Consider the following 14,881-nt stretch of genomic DNA (forward strand, 5'->3'; position numbering starts at 1 on the left):
AGAGTAAAAGTGCATTAGATCGACTGGAAGTGGGCAAGTGCTTCTCCAAAAGGCAAATTCTCATGAAAATCCTTTCTTGCCTTAAAGTTTGTGACTTATTTGGTAAGCATCATGACCAGGTAAAACATACTACATGAAAAAAATGACAGGAGAGAGAAATAGAGAAAATCAAGGAAAGCATTCTTTCAAATTAAACGCACAGCCCCAGAAATGACTCCTAGAGGCTGGAGAGGTAGAAATAATGCATTTTGAAACTGTCTCTGGAGCAAACAGTTTCTCTTGCTAGAACAAAGCAGATGTGAAGTGGCAGAACCACAGATAAGATCACAGCCTGTTTGCTCCCTTTATTGCTGTCATGGATTAAGCCACTGAGCTGCTCTGGCTGCACCTGTCTCCTCAGGTTGTTTGCACGTGCATCGTCAACATTGCGTAAGCCTCAGACATCCTTTGACTCAAAGACTTGAGAGTACATGGCTTTCTAAGCCCTGTTACCTGGAAGCACTGACAGGCCTTTTATTGCCCTGACCGGCCTTACCTGGACCATCCCAGCCCCTGCCCATGGACCCAGTAAGCTCCAGGTGAGCTTAGGTCTGGGTCTTCAGTCCTTGCATGAGTGATTCTGTGGGTGCCCTAGTTGGTTAGTGTGCTGGAGGGGTTGTTCTTCTCGCCTGGCTTGTGGTGTCCTGCTTTTGCAGGGGCTTGACTTGAAGGCTGGCTAGCTTTTAGCTCTTTGTAGGGAGGTTTGATAAGGCACCCCTTTGTTTTTTAAGTATAGATACAGGTATAGATGAACAAATAACTTCTCATGGAATAGGTCTTTGGGAAACATGAAGCTCAGAACTGAGTTACTTTTAGTAGTTAGAAAAGTAGTTAGAGAAACCTGAAAGGTTGTCCCTGGGTGAGAATATTCTGATAAATGCTCTTCCTGGCTATGTAAGCTTGTGTTGTCTTACCTTCGTCTAAGATACAAAGCTAGGAAGATTGTGTTTCATGTTGGCTAAGCATGGACATGATGCAGAGGTCTAGGGAAACTTGTAATCAGCTGGGTCCGGTGCTGCTCAACCTGAAAAAAGTTTTTTGATGTTTTAAAAAAATTAAGTTTATCTTTTCTGGGAAAACCTTAAGGTCCTTATTAAATAGAGGGAAAAAAAAAAGTGATAATAGATCTAAACAATGGTAGCTGCTAAGCCAGAAGCATCAACATATGCTGAGTCTTTTTTTCCATATTGGTCTGTCTTGACCTCTTCTAAGTATCCCCTTTCTGTTTTTCAGTTCCTTGTGAATGACTGACTTGAGGGAAGAGAACATAGAGGTTGATGTCAGCCTAGTTCTGCTCTACAGGGGGCCATGGATGGAGCATGTTCTTCCTGGACTGCTCTAGGACTGCTAGAGGAAACAGTAACCAATCCACCCAATCCCTTTGAGAGGGAAATGCATTCCCTGTATGCTGGAGGAGCTGGATGAAGAAGAGATCGGGGAAAAAAGCCAGAAGACAACGGAGTTTGGGTAAGTTATCTTTGAGTCTAGCACAAACTTTTCCAGGGTGTGTGTGTCAGGAAACAAGTGGATTTCAGTCAGCGTTGAACAATATCCCCATCATGAAAGGCAGCAATATTTCTCTTCCAAAGAGTTGCAAAGTTCAGGTATGTTTTGAAGTCAGAGTGCTTGTTTTCAGCTGTCTCACAGGAGGCTGAGGAAATTGGATTCGGAGAATTGCAATTTGTCCTTTCAGACAGTGAGTGGGGAAAACTGTAACTGAGCAACAACTGTTCTCTGCCAGGGTTTGTATAGAAGATGACAGGAAGCCTCCATTTGCACCCTCGTAATGAGTTTACATGCTGAAAGCCCATGCTAGTCAAAAATGGGGTTTACCGGAGATGGTACCGTGTGACTTCATGGCTTGAGTTAGTCAGCTAAGACTTGGCTTGATCAGCTCAGAGTTTGATTCCTTTTCCTGTAGGGTCTATTAAATGCCTGTAACAGAGTTTCTTAGTCAACAAATGTGTATTTTGAGAGCATGGGAAGGTAACGTGACAAAAACAGAAAAATGAATGTTACAATTTTTAGAAATGTATTTCATCTAGTATACTTTTTACAGCTCCTCTTTACTTTTATTAGGTCAGTGTTTAAAATTATCAACAAGCAGGTGTGTAAGATTTGTTCTATTATATTATTTCTTGTGTTCGTGTTGCCATTATCAAGCACAAGGTGTAGACTAACTATCTTCTCTTTTCTTGGTAGGCCTCTATGTATCCGTTATGATCTGACTTTATTTATGGGAAGAAAATTTGCTCAGTGTTAAACTTCAATTATCGTTGGGGTCACTTCAGTTCATGGATGAATCTGTTATCCAAATTCCCATTCCTTTCCTGTCTGCCTTCCTTAAGTTCTCTTCACGTCCTCCATTTAAGTGCCTAAAGATACAAATGAATCAGATTGCAGAGAGAAGTGAACTAGCATGTTGCCTGATGCTTCCAAAGAAACTTTGGAAGAGTGGCTCAATTCTTTTTCTGTGTGGTTCTTCCTGGGAATCTCCACATAGGGATTATATATGGTGGCAACATTTTGTGCGTGGCTAATGCAGGATCTTTTTCCAGACAGTGAATGTTGGTAGTAACCTGTGATTAACTTCATTAGCAAAACCTTGGTGCAATGGAAGGTAACAAATGGCAGAGCTTCTGTTAGCTGTAAGAAGGTCAGTTTTTTACTGTGACTCTGTAATTATAGTATCATCTAGGCTATGTTAGCTGTTCTGCTGATGTTTGTATGTTAGCACAAACCACACAGTGCTGTAAACACGTGTGATCATAGCTAATGCTGCAGCTTCTGTTATTGGTAGGTATGTGAACAGATAGTAAGCGAACAAATTGCAGGACAGCGATATGTAAATAGTAGAAGAGTGGCTTACAGTTGAGGTGAGGGGAAGCATCTCTTTCCTATTAATGTGCTCACCACGTGCTTTGGTCAAGCACAGACTAATCTGCAGTGCTGCCACAGATCTAACACTTCCTTCTTCCCCTTAAAAGGGCTTTCCCACCAGGGTGTGTCAGGCTGAGTCAAAAGTGGATCCGGAGGGGGCTTGGGTGGAGGAGATGACCAGTGCATTGCAAGTGTGGGTTTTCCCTAGTTCTTCTTAGACATTTACTGACTTCACTGTCTCATGACTTGAGAAAAGCTGCCCTGAGTTTGGAGGGCAGTAGATGAACCCTGAGGGTAGCCTTTGAGGTGAAAGTTGCATGAAGACCCTTGTAAAGTATTACAGATGGCCCTGTAGGTATCTGGCAACTTTGATTTTACTGAAGCCTTGAAGGTAAGGAGCTATTATAAATGTTGCTGAGATTCTTGGCTCAGATTCCAGGTGAACACTGGTAAAGCTGAGGAGAGAATATTGGTCCTGTCACCAGTCCTGTAGCTGATCACTGGATCCCTGTTCTTCATGTAACAGCATCAAAACCGAAGTGGAGGCATTAAGGAGATGTGCCCCCTCCTCCTCGGGAGAATTTGCGTTACATTATAACGTGATTTCTAAAGTCAGCCTTTGAGACTTCCTAGGGAGGCAGTTGGCTTTTGTTGTGCTGAACAACACTGAAGTGTTTTTCATTTGCTCTAGGGAAAGAAGTAACATATGTATCTGTTATTTTCCCACCACCTCCTTACTGAGAAAAAAAAAATCAACGTAAACCCTGGAATGGGCACTAAGCAGTAACGACAGAGTTGTTGAGGAAAAGCTGATCTTTACCACAGTGGATCTGTAGGCCTCCGTGTTTAAAGTCTGCTGTAATAAATGGCCAAGGTGAGAGGTGGTAATGCTTTATCTGTTGGTATGCCTTGACTATATCCCAGTTGATGAAATCGGTAGTCATGGTCTAAATACCTGAAATGCTGGAAAAATTCAGCTCTGAACCCAAGTCCTATAAGCAGTACTTGGGTTAAAGGGAAAAATAATGAAATGCTTATCTTACTCTCTGTTTAGCAGAGTTTATGCTTCTGTTACAGATCTGGGTAGGGATCTGGTGATGTGTCTGGGTTTCCCAAGGTGCGGACAGCAGTGATCCATAATGGACTGAGCTTGCATGGAGTGTACCTGCCCTCTGGGTGCAGGTGTTTGTGGAGGATTTTGAAAGTTCACCCCCCACTCTCTGGCTGTCTCATGCTTGAAAAGTAGATTGTGATGAAACAGTGATATGTCTAGCACAAAGCCTGAGTCATTTAACAGTGTTGCCAGAACCCCTTTGACTACGAGGAATAGTGAGGGGTGAGTGGGAGCAGTGTTGTCACACGCAACAGGTTAAGGACAATAAATAGCCATAACAATGTATATTTCCCCTAGGCAGCTGATTTAATGATTCAGAGCTCTGTCAGACTGCTTTTAGCTGAAGCACTGAAGCTCTGCAAAGCTTTACTTGCAAGTAGAACTCTTTTTTTTCTATGACTGAGGATGAACTAATCCGTTAAGCCTTGCATTCAGCCTTTTGCCTTGCTTTAGTCCAGTGATTGCAACACAGAGCAAAAGCACTGGTTTGGACTGTCTTGCCTTCTCCTCCCTTTCCCCTGCCCCCAGATGATTAGTGGCCTGGTTTTCAAATATGTTAGGTATTGTCAGACTGCCAGAAATTCATGGTGTTACCTTCGTTGTGCTCCTGTGAAGCCAGGGCTATGAAGAGGTGGTGCCAAGTAAATGCAGGCTGATTTTCAAACTTATGTCTTTAAATAAAGACTTGTCTCCTCCACTCTGAAGACCTGCTGTGGAGATGTGAAAGTTAGGAGTTTCAAGGTATTATGCCTGGTTGTGGGCTATAAAATATAGCCTTATATAAGATGTTGGTCAGTGGATTTAGTCTGCATTCATATTCTGTTATATTTCTTGTAGATCCCATGTCAGATTTTAACATGCTCATAATTGCTTTGTGGCACCTTTGAAAAAGGAAGTAGCAGTTCTTCTTTGGCAAGTAGTAAATATGAGGGCTTGAGTGGCTACAGGCCTGCACTAAGTTACACACCATTTAGAGGATGGAACTAAGGCTAAAATCCTGATGTCAAGTCTGGAGCTTTGGCTGTAAGGCCATGCTCTCTAGCATATCATACTTCTTGTGTTTAAAACTAATATTTGAAGTCCTTTTGTTTGTAACGGCCTTTCAGTAATACGGCTGTTTCTTTGCAGTAATAAGTGTTTCTATCCTACAGAGCTGTGTGTGGGGTTGGTTACATGTATTGATTTGATGTCTATTGCTTACCAAACAACTAAATGAGCCTGTTTTCCATTTGCAAATTTTGGTAATAATATTCCTTAATGTTGGAAATCATTCTGAGATCTTGGGTGAGCAAAACTATACAGTATAATATTTGTGGTGTGCTGGACTGTGTCTGTTGTTAATGTACTCTGTTGTGTCTGATGGGGGTTTCTTGCAGTTCTGCTCTTAACTGTGGGAGCAGGTGAAGAAACAGTCCCAAAGGCAAACACAAGATCTGTTACTATTCCTACCAAAGTTAGAATGTGAAGGAATGGGTTCAAAATAATTTGTTTGATTGCATAGTCTTACTATATGTGTTTTCTTTAGGATACTATTTCTCAGTTGGAGAAACATTCTGAGATATTATCTGAAGCTGGATTGGGGCTATTTGGATGAAAACTGTAAAGATAAATAGACTTACCTTTGTTTGACCCTTATTTTAAGATTGTTTTTATTAATACTACCCTAAGTCATCCTTCATCCTTTTTAGACACTTAAAATATTACAGCAGTACTTACAAGATCTGAATGAAACTGAACTTTATATGTCTGTGCAGCCTGACTAAAGACAGTCTTTTGCCCCAAGGAAATTGGAGCTGCAGCAGGGGGATGTAGTTGTTGTCCTTGTGCTGTTTGCACAAAAAGAAAAATGACTGGAGGTTGCGGAGTGGCTCAGTTGTAAATCAGGGTTTTGAGCAGGGTTGTCCAGGTGTCCCAGAGCGGAGCTGAGGAAGGTCCCACAGAGCCCCCAGCTCTGGGTCAGGTTGGTGCGAGCCATGCACTGCTGTCTTCTTGGGCAGCAGAGGCTTTGCAAAGGGCTGATGGTGGTGGTGGGGTCTGTGCCAGCTTCCAAGGAACAACTTCTCTGGGAGCCCCTTCTGCTCGTTTCCTGGCCAGGGCACTGGAGAGAGCAACACTGCAATGACTCTGCCCCCGAGGAGGGCACGTAGCTGTGCCCTGCTGGCTGGGTCAGGCCCACAGACCTACTGCTCTGGAAGATCTCAGGCAAAGAGATCTTCTCTACACCGTACAACTTTGCATGGAACAGGATTTTATGGTGCTTTTGTGAAAGCAGGGACTTCAAGGAGAAACTGTGCACCTTTCCTCACTGGGTAACTCCTGACGAAGGCATTGTGAATACTGTGTTGCTAGGCTTGGTTCTCCCATCTAAATGTGTAACTCTCTGTTAATACTTGACCCAGCTCTTTAAAAATAGAAGGTTTAAACAAGACTTCCCTTTTTCTATTATGGCGGCTAAATCAGTGTCTGGATTTGAAAATTTGAAAAGACAATTCATGTGCATTCCAAACCAAAGAGCAAATAATGTATTGCTCATTTAAAAACTAATTAAAAAAAAACCAAAACTCATCTGGGGCATGGCTCTCTAAAAACTGGCAAGGTTTTCCAACCTTGAAGTACTGCTTCAAAGATGATTCCTTTTTAAAGAAATATTTAAAGATGACTAGAAACGGTTGTCATAATAGCGGGGTTACTTGCATCTCTTCTGTTTTCTGGCCCTAACCCAAAGTAGAGCTTCTTGCCTGTGCTTGTACTTGGGGGTTGGACCAGTTATTATTTTTATTCCATGTGACAGAAGAAACTTTGAGAGATCAAGTGAGTGTTGGATTCTCAAATTTCCAAACTGTGAGTTAAGAACTGCATTCTTAAAACTCGGCCCTTGCTTGGTTTCACCTTGCAGTTCGAGCTGAGTACTAACAGAAGAGGAACTCTATAAGGGCAACCATTACGCGTTATGCACACGTACACAACATGTATGTACGTAGTCTCATTTAATCATTCATTCCAGACTGGGTTCAGCTTTTCTTATTATCTGTAACTGAATCACATCCTGTCTCACCCATGCAGCTCGTTCGTAGTACCTGAAGAAATACAAATACTGTACGATATGGTAAACAAATACTAAGGGAGGTCCAAATGTCCCAGCTGAGTTGCTGGAAATAATCAGCCTTGCTGGCCTCAGCAGCCTGGCTAATCCAGGCATCAAACAGCCCTGACTCCAGTTATGCTGCTGGTAGCTGGGGGTTGGTCGGAGCGATACATACGTACTCCTGAGTTTTTTTTATTCCCCTGGTTGCTGATGACAGTCAGCTGCAATATGTCATTGCCCTGCAGGAAAGCAGTTCTGTGGTGGCTTCCCCATCGCGCGGTCCATAGAGCTTGACTCAATTGGTTGAACTATTTTTCCCTTCTTTCATGGGGAAACCCAGGAAGGTTTTTTCCATTGACAGGAACTCAGTTGTAAATTAACTTTTCTTCTAAATACAAGTCTTACCACGTTGCAGTATGTGGCTCGGATCATTCTTGTGGTGTGTGTATTTTAAATATAGGCGGGGCTCCTTGAAAGAGGAATCAACTCTATCTGCAATAGAATCATTAAGGTTGGAAAAGACCTTCAAGATCATCTGGAATAGCATTCTGTGCTCTGCCTCGTAATGAGAAGACGTGACTGAACCAAGTGAATACTGGTTGAGGTGCAGTGTCGTATGTGTGCCTTGCCTAGGGAACTGAGGTTTGTAGGAAGGAGAACAAAGGAAAATCAAACTACTGCTGTGGTTACCATCTGAGGTTTGTATGAGAATTGAAATAACTTGTTGCTGGAACGGCTAGGCTTGTGTGTCTTCATAGCCATGCATACGTGCATGCACTCTGATAAAATAGTAATAAAAGTTTATATATTACACAAACCAGAAACTACTTCTTAAGCACTTGATTTGGTGGAAGGGAGATGGATAACTTTCTGTCTAAAGAATTTCAATGAAATTTTCTTGGCAAATTTGCTGACCAGGGCTGAAGATACTTATGCCTGCCTTCCCTATGGAGGATGGGATAACTGAGGATGTGTAGGTACCAGTTTTCTATCCTAATGCAATCTTGTAGGAGTTAGAGTCGGTATGAACTTTAATATAAACATCAAAATAGATGCATGTGAATTGTCATGACACTACCCTTGATTGTATGTATTTATTTCTTCTAAAAAATGTTTCCAAAGCAGCTTAACAGTGAAAACAACAAAAAATTAAAAGAAGCCTGAAAAACTCATGCTCTTCTGCCATATGAGAAACTTTTGAAGCAGCCAAAAGTACCGCCTGCTTTGCTGGGCTGTGACCAGCAGGTGCCACTGCAGCCTTGTTAACAGGGGACACTGGACTCGGGAATGTGACTGCAGCATGGGAAATGCTGATGACTGCAGCATAGGAAGGGGATGTCTGGTGGCCTTCTTAGTCATGGTAGCTGATGACATGCCGTGCCACCTGCTGCTAAAGGAGAATGGGACAGACATGGGGTGAAACAGCCTTAAGTACACATCTACATGATTAATTTTTAGGACGGATGACATGCTTCCTGTTTAGGATCCTGTGGAAAGTTTGCTTTTCCTGTCTGGGTTTCTTGCTTGCACTTGCCTTATGGTAGAATTGAGATCCGTGATGGTATGTCTGCTTTCCTATGCCAGAGGAATGCAAAGGATGATATTTCTTTCCACTTAACTAGAGCTTTGGGCTCAGCAAGTGCTGAAGGTTTCTGTATGGCATCACATTCAGGGTTTGGTGAACACTAGCTATTGCTTGTTTGTGAAATAATGTGAGCCATCTTGTGGAGGAAATGAACACCATGTTAAGGGAAAAGAAAGCTTATATATATAACCTCCACTTGACTGTAAACTGTGTGGAGTCTTATGATGCTTTTTGACCTCTTAAACCAAAAAGTAGAATTTGCTGTTCGTACAAAACCTACCCCCAGAAGAGGCCTTAAATTGCTAGGAGAAAACTGCAGTGAGGGTATTTGGGATAAAAAAAATAAAAATAAAAAAATCAGCGCAGCTGTATGATGCAGATGGCAGGAGAACTTGTGGGCAGAAAAACATGGATGCAGGAAGGATGTGGTGCTGTCAGCTCTATGTCATTCATGTTTTTGTGTGGAGTTTATTAAGGGCAAAAGGAGCTGGTGGTTGTGCCAGTCTCTATTTGGGCTATTACAAGCTTGCAGATGCTATTCCAGAATAATTCCATTGCTTTAGGTGGAAAATGCCTCGTTCCTGTCACCCATCTAATCATCCATACCAGGAGGTGTATGCATGGTTTTTGTGGCTGCTCTTGGAGGACCTCTGCTCCGAGTGCCTGTAACTGGTGTTCTGGAAGACCTCAAGAAGGACACCAGCAGTAGATTCACTTTTCCTTGCCAGAGCTTCTGTTAACACAAGCTCTTTTTTTCCTAAGGGTAAGATAAGGGTATTTTGCATCAGTTTTCCAAGTACTTCAACAGATGCTTAACTTAAGGATACGAACGGTCCCATTGAAGGTGTTCCTTTGTGCTTTAGCCTGATATGAGCTCCTTGCTGGACTGTCAGGGATCAAGCTCTGAGTTACTTTTACTGTGGCTGATACTGGAAAGGTGGACTGTTTTTTTTTTTTTTTTTTTTGGCTAAAGGATACTGCAGCTCAAGCAGTGCAGATCCCTCCTGATTTGATAGAGATGAGCTAATCCAAATAAATGTATTCACTTGTGAAGTGATTGGGAAGACTCCCATTATCAAGCCCTGAAGATCTTAAGTCATTGAGCTGCATCCTTCCAAAAATTAACTCGTGCCCCAATACGCTGGCTTTAATGAAAGTGGGCAGAACTAGCTTTTTGATACTTTTTTTATTTGACATTCTGAGCCCTCGTGATGCATTCAAGTTATGTTGTCAGTATTACTGTGCAACTGAAAGGATGGGAGATATACCTAGCTGAAGTGAAAGGTGAGATCCCTGAGTAACTGCATGAATAAAAGAAAAATAATCTCAAAAATAGAAAATATCCGAAGAACAGGCTCAGAAGTTGTGGTAGCCTTTCAAGGATTTGATTAAACTGAATTGGAGTTAGGATCTTCTTTCCTTTAAAAGAAAGCACATGAGTGCATGTAACAAAGGAAGAAAGAAAGCAGTTTAAATGAAGCTTTTTTTTCTCCTTATAGATGGATCTTGAAAAATCCTTTGTCTGTATGTGGGTTCTTCTAAACTGATTACACTAATGTGGTTGTTTCTGTAATTTAATTATCTCTGCTCTCAATGAGAACAAGCTAATTAAAAGTTGTCTTTTGTTAGTTGAAATATATTAGTCTTTCCTACACGGAACTTCATGGCTTTTGTTTGCTCCTCTTGTAGGTTGTTTTTGTTCAGTGCAGCTGTGCTTTCTGTTGCATAACAACTTAATATAGCTGGCTTTATAGCTCTTCGTTTTTATAGGCCGGACTAAATTACCTCCGGGGATTTGCAAATGTAGGTCAGTAGTGTAAAAGCACAAGTCCCACTCCTCTATTAGTTTGCTCCTAAACGGCCAGTCGGCTCTGCTCTCAGCCCCTTCAGCAGGTTGTGTTGCAGGCTCTTTGATGTTGGGAGGCTAAATGTGTGTGCGGGGAAATTGCTGGGCTTTACAACATGGTCTCAGTAGCTTGGCTTTGGAAATCATATTTTGTTTGTAACCAGAAAGGTTTTTATTTTAGAAAGCTCCTGGGAGATGAGCTTAACCTTGGGCTACGGTAATGTCAGGACTGAACAGGGCTGGGCATAGTTTGTATTTAGATTGGCGACAGCCAATCCGTCAGAGCTGCATGACTCAAGAGCTGACACACTTCCTTCTGGGTATGAATGCCGCAGCATGTTGGTAGGAGGTACCGTGCTGCTCCATGACTCATTAAAACCAAAGCACTGAATTTTTCCTGGTCATTAAGGACCACTTGGCTCCCTGAGCAAGAGCGTGGCTTTGCCTGGCTGTTCTGACTAACCCCTGCCTCCAGTAAGCCCCTGCTCTGCACAGTCCCCTCCCTGGCAGTCCAGTTTCATCATTTGCTCTTTGCATTTCTGCTAAAGTGCTGTGGCTTTGTGATGTTGGTGTAAAATAGCTGGTTCTTTTTATTACTGGGGAGATCCCTGCGTTTCTACAGCTGGAAACTGGAAGCCTAAAACTCCAGATAATGTAAACTGGGTAATCTCTTTTGATCCTCAGTGTACAGAAGCCAGGAATCTTGAGTTTTTCCCTTTTCCTAAGAAACTTTTCCTGGAGTGAAATCCACCTGCCCGAAACCTGCAGGTTTTTTGTCCATTTCAGAAGCAAGTGGGAGCTTCCCCCTTCTTGCAGTGGGGCTTTGAGCTTTGCAGATTGCTGAGGACCAGTTTGATCCTGTGGCAGCAGTACATACATAGGTCTCCTTGCATATCTGTTGTGCTGTGACCTCCTTGTAGTGTCCCAGGGAATGGCAGGCGGTATCCTGCCATGAGAAAAGAGCAAAACATTTGTCATAGCCAGCAGGCGAGCTGCATACCAAGGCTGCCAGGACTTGAGGATGCTTTTACAGCTTTGTGCTGGAATACTATTTACATTCATCTGCTTCACGGTTAGCTAGAGCTGGTGGTGGTCAGTTTGCTTTATGGAGCTGATAGCCCTCCTGCCTGACCTCTACAGACCAACGGGGCTTTCCTCGCTTTAGGGCTGGCAGGTTCTGCCTGGATAAGGATGGAAGAAGAAAAATGCAGAAATGAAAAACAGGCAGTCATGCTCCCGGGACTCTGGGGAGCTTTCTGGGTCTGTGTGCTGTATCTTAGTATAGGTATGGATTCCTAGTGGCTCGTGGAGGTGTTAACAAGAATTTCTTACTCATTGCACATTGTACCCTGCCAGCTCTGTCGCAAGTTTGATCTGGAATTGTTTTAGGAATACCCAAGTATGAGAGAAATGTCTGCTCTTTAGGCAGGAGTAGAGGCTCCGTTTCTGGATCAGTATTTCATAGTCTTTACAAGTATCTTACTTTGTTAATATGCATTATTTTTAAGTTACTTTCCCAAGAGCCCTAGTTCTGTGCTTATTGACACCTTAGCTTATTGAGTTGATGGCCTGTCTTGCTTGCAAGCGGGACTACATGTAGGGAAACTTGGTCAGGTTTCCAGCCCAGAGATAAACTTCTACTTTGAAACTATTTTTTCCAACTTTAATTTCAAAAATAAAAACTTAGCTGCAAAGGAAGCACCTACACGGAAAAAGTACACCATAGAGCATTAGCTATCTTAATCACCCCCTAAAATTTTTCTGGAAATTAAGGCGACTGTCTTTCCAGTGCTTGAAGTCTTCTAGCATATTGGAATGATTCTTAGCATTTTTTGAGATGTTATTCAGTAGCCATCCAGTATATAAATGTTTAATCGGACGTTTTTAAAAGCTCAGTTATGTTTCTAGGATGAGAGGTTAGCAGTTAATAAATTCTTGACAGCAGCAGGAGTCTTGTCTTAACCTACTTACTAATTCAATACCTGGAAAACTCCTCAAATGTCTCAGAATCAGTATTGCTTTTAAGTGGATACTTGCAATAATATTTGTAGCTCGCATACTGATACCATGCTGTGCTTGTTCTGACCTCCCTTTAAGGACCTGATCCAAAACCAATTTTGAAACGAGCAGAAAGTCTTCCATTGATGTTGTGCTTTAGAACAGATCCTAGAAGAAACTGCAGAGGAAGCGATAACATAGTGGTGGGTCATGTGTCTTGTGTCTGCAGTACTGGGGAGCTGATGTCATGTTTATTAGAAGCCAAGATCAGAGTTCACAGGCTCAGGAAATGTCTGCAGAGTTTAGGAATGGTTTGTAACTTCTATCCCAATGACAGGTTTATTTGGCACTTTTTGATAAGTGGCCTGTTTGAAATTTCCTCTCCGAGTAAGCAATTTGTAATTCCCACTTGAAAGGGCTACTGTGGGGGATGGTGATGGGGCCATATTTGAAAACCATTTATGGTTACTAACATCCTGGCATCTGTCATCCAGGAGTTCTGTGCCTTTATTGTTTTGATCTGTCCAAAATGACTTCTTTATATAGAAACAGGAAAACTCTTTGTGTCCTGAGAGAAGATAAAAATATTTACGCTCCCTTAAAGCGTATAAATAGAATTGGTGACTAAGCTAAAGGGTCATTAGAAATAGTTCTGCTTTTATTCACTATGAAATTTGCTCACTTTATGTTGATCACTTTGTCTCATACGACCTTACAGCATGGCTTTCTCAGGTCCTTGCCAAAATACCATCATTGTGACACTTGAAATCTGCCAATTTTGAAGCATTGCGCTGATTCACAGTCCTCTTATCCCCAGCCCGGCTTCTGCTTTCTTAAGCAACAAAGTAGTCATTTTGCAGGTGTTGGAGGTTTCTCTTGCTGACTCCTTCCATTGGCTGCTGAAGAAAGTTGGAAAAACCCTTGTAGTAGTCATGGTGTAGCTGCAGTAGTCCACGGATATCAATGAAAAAAGTTTATTGGGGCAGTTATGGCTTTTTCTTGGGCTAGGCTGTGTAGCTGGAAAGAAAGAGCAAACAAACACAGAATCTCTAGGGATGTGACAAAGCGAATCTGAGCTCAAAAGTTTTTTCAGCTTTTCTAAATGTGTTGGATAAATTCTTTTACCTTCCTGGATTTCAACGGAATTGTCAAGCTCAGTGAATGGGAAAAACGTGTCATTATGTGCTGTTAGGAGTGTATGGGTAGAACCTAAAACTAACTGGAACGAAAAACAATGCTTGTTTTTGCTGATGGTAATTGGGATACAAGAGCTTTGTTTCATGTATGATTGGTGTGACTGCCCTTTGAGGCACAGAAGGAGTACAAGGGACAACAACCAGCTGCCTGCCAAGAATGGAAATGGAGATTTTCCCTCCGGCTGCTCTTTTTCCTGTTTCCAGAAGCAATCTGGTACAGTAGTCGTGAACTTAGCTATACTGGTTTTTATTTTGAGAATTGAGTAGGTTTTTAGGGAAGTGTTACCGAAATATAGGTTCTTTAGAATCAGCACTTAGGGACATGGTGGAACCAAACAAATCAGCTGTCAACTCCCTTGTTTTTACAGAGGATTAATAGGAGGTACGTTGTTACTGGAGCTCCAGGGAGCACCCAGGTCAGGTAGGGGACTGTATGCTTCTTTTGGAACCTGAATACTCTGAAAATTGAGTCTTAATGTGTGTAACACTTGTCAGTAGATCCTGGATTCCCCTGTTATTTGTGTGCTCTTGAAAGAATTACTTCAGCTCCTTTTAGTGGTAGCATCTAGTTGGACGAACAATGTCTTCACTCTTCTGATGCTTCCAAAATCCAAGCAGATGGAGGAGACCTGATTTGCCTGAAGACACACAGAAGACTAGCGGGCAGGCTGAGAAGAGAATCTGGATCCTGTTTCCAAGTTGCTGCCCTGTTCACAGGGGCATAAAGCCAGATAGGCTGAATCTTTAATCATATTCAAATTTATTTTCTGTCACCGGACGTTTGTGTCAAGCGTACCCTGACCTCTGTCCCCATCTGAGGTAAACCAAGACTATCCAAATAGCACTTTATTATAGTGTTGTTTTTTCTTCTATTTTTGGCTTCCTGTTCGAATAATTTAGTGACTTATTCATGATCATGTCCCCAAAAGCACGGGGAAGGTAACTGCAACTGAACATTACAAACGGAGTCTGGTTCCTGCCAGCAGAGGACACTATTGTTCAATAAATTTCTCCAGAAAATGTTCTCTGTTGCTTTGCCGTTTAAAACCCCAGAAACAGAAGTGGTGGAGAAAAGTGGGAGTTACCTCTCGATGGCAGCAGTGGGCTAGCGCTGTCACAGAAGGTTTAGAAAAAAAAA

This window comes from Anser anser (genome assembly GCF_964211835.1).
Source record: "Anser anser genome assembly, chromosome: 3".
NCBI lineage: Eukaryota > Metazoa > Chordata > Aves > Anseriformes > Anatidae > Anser > Anser anser.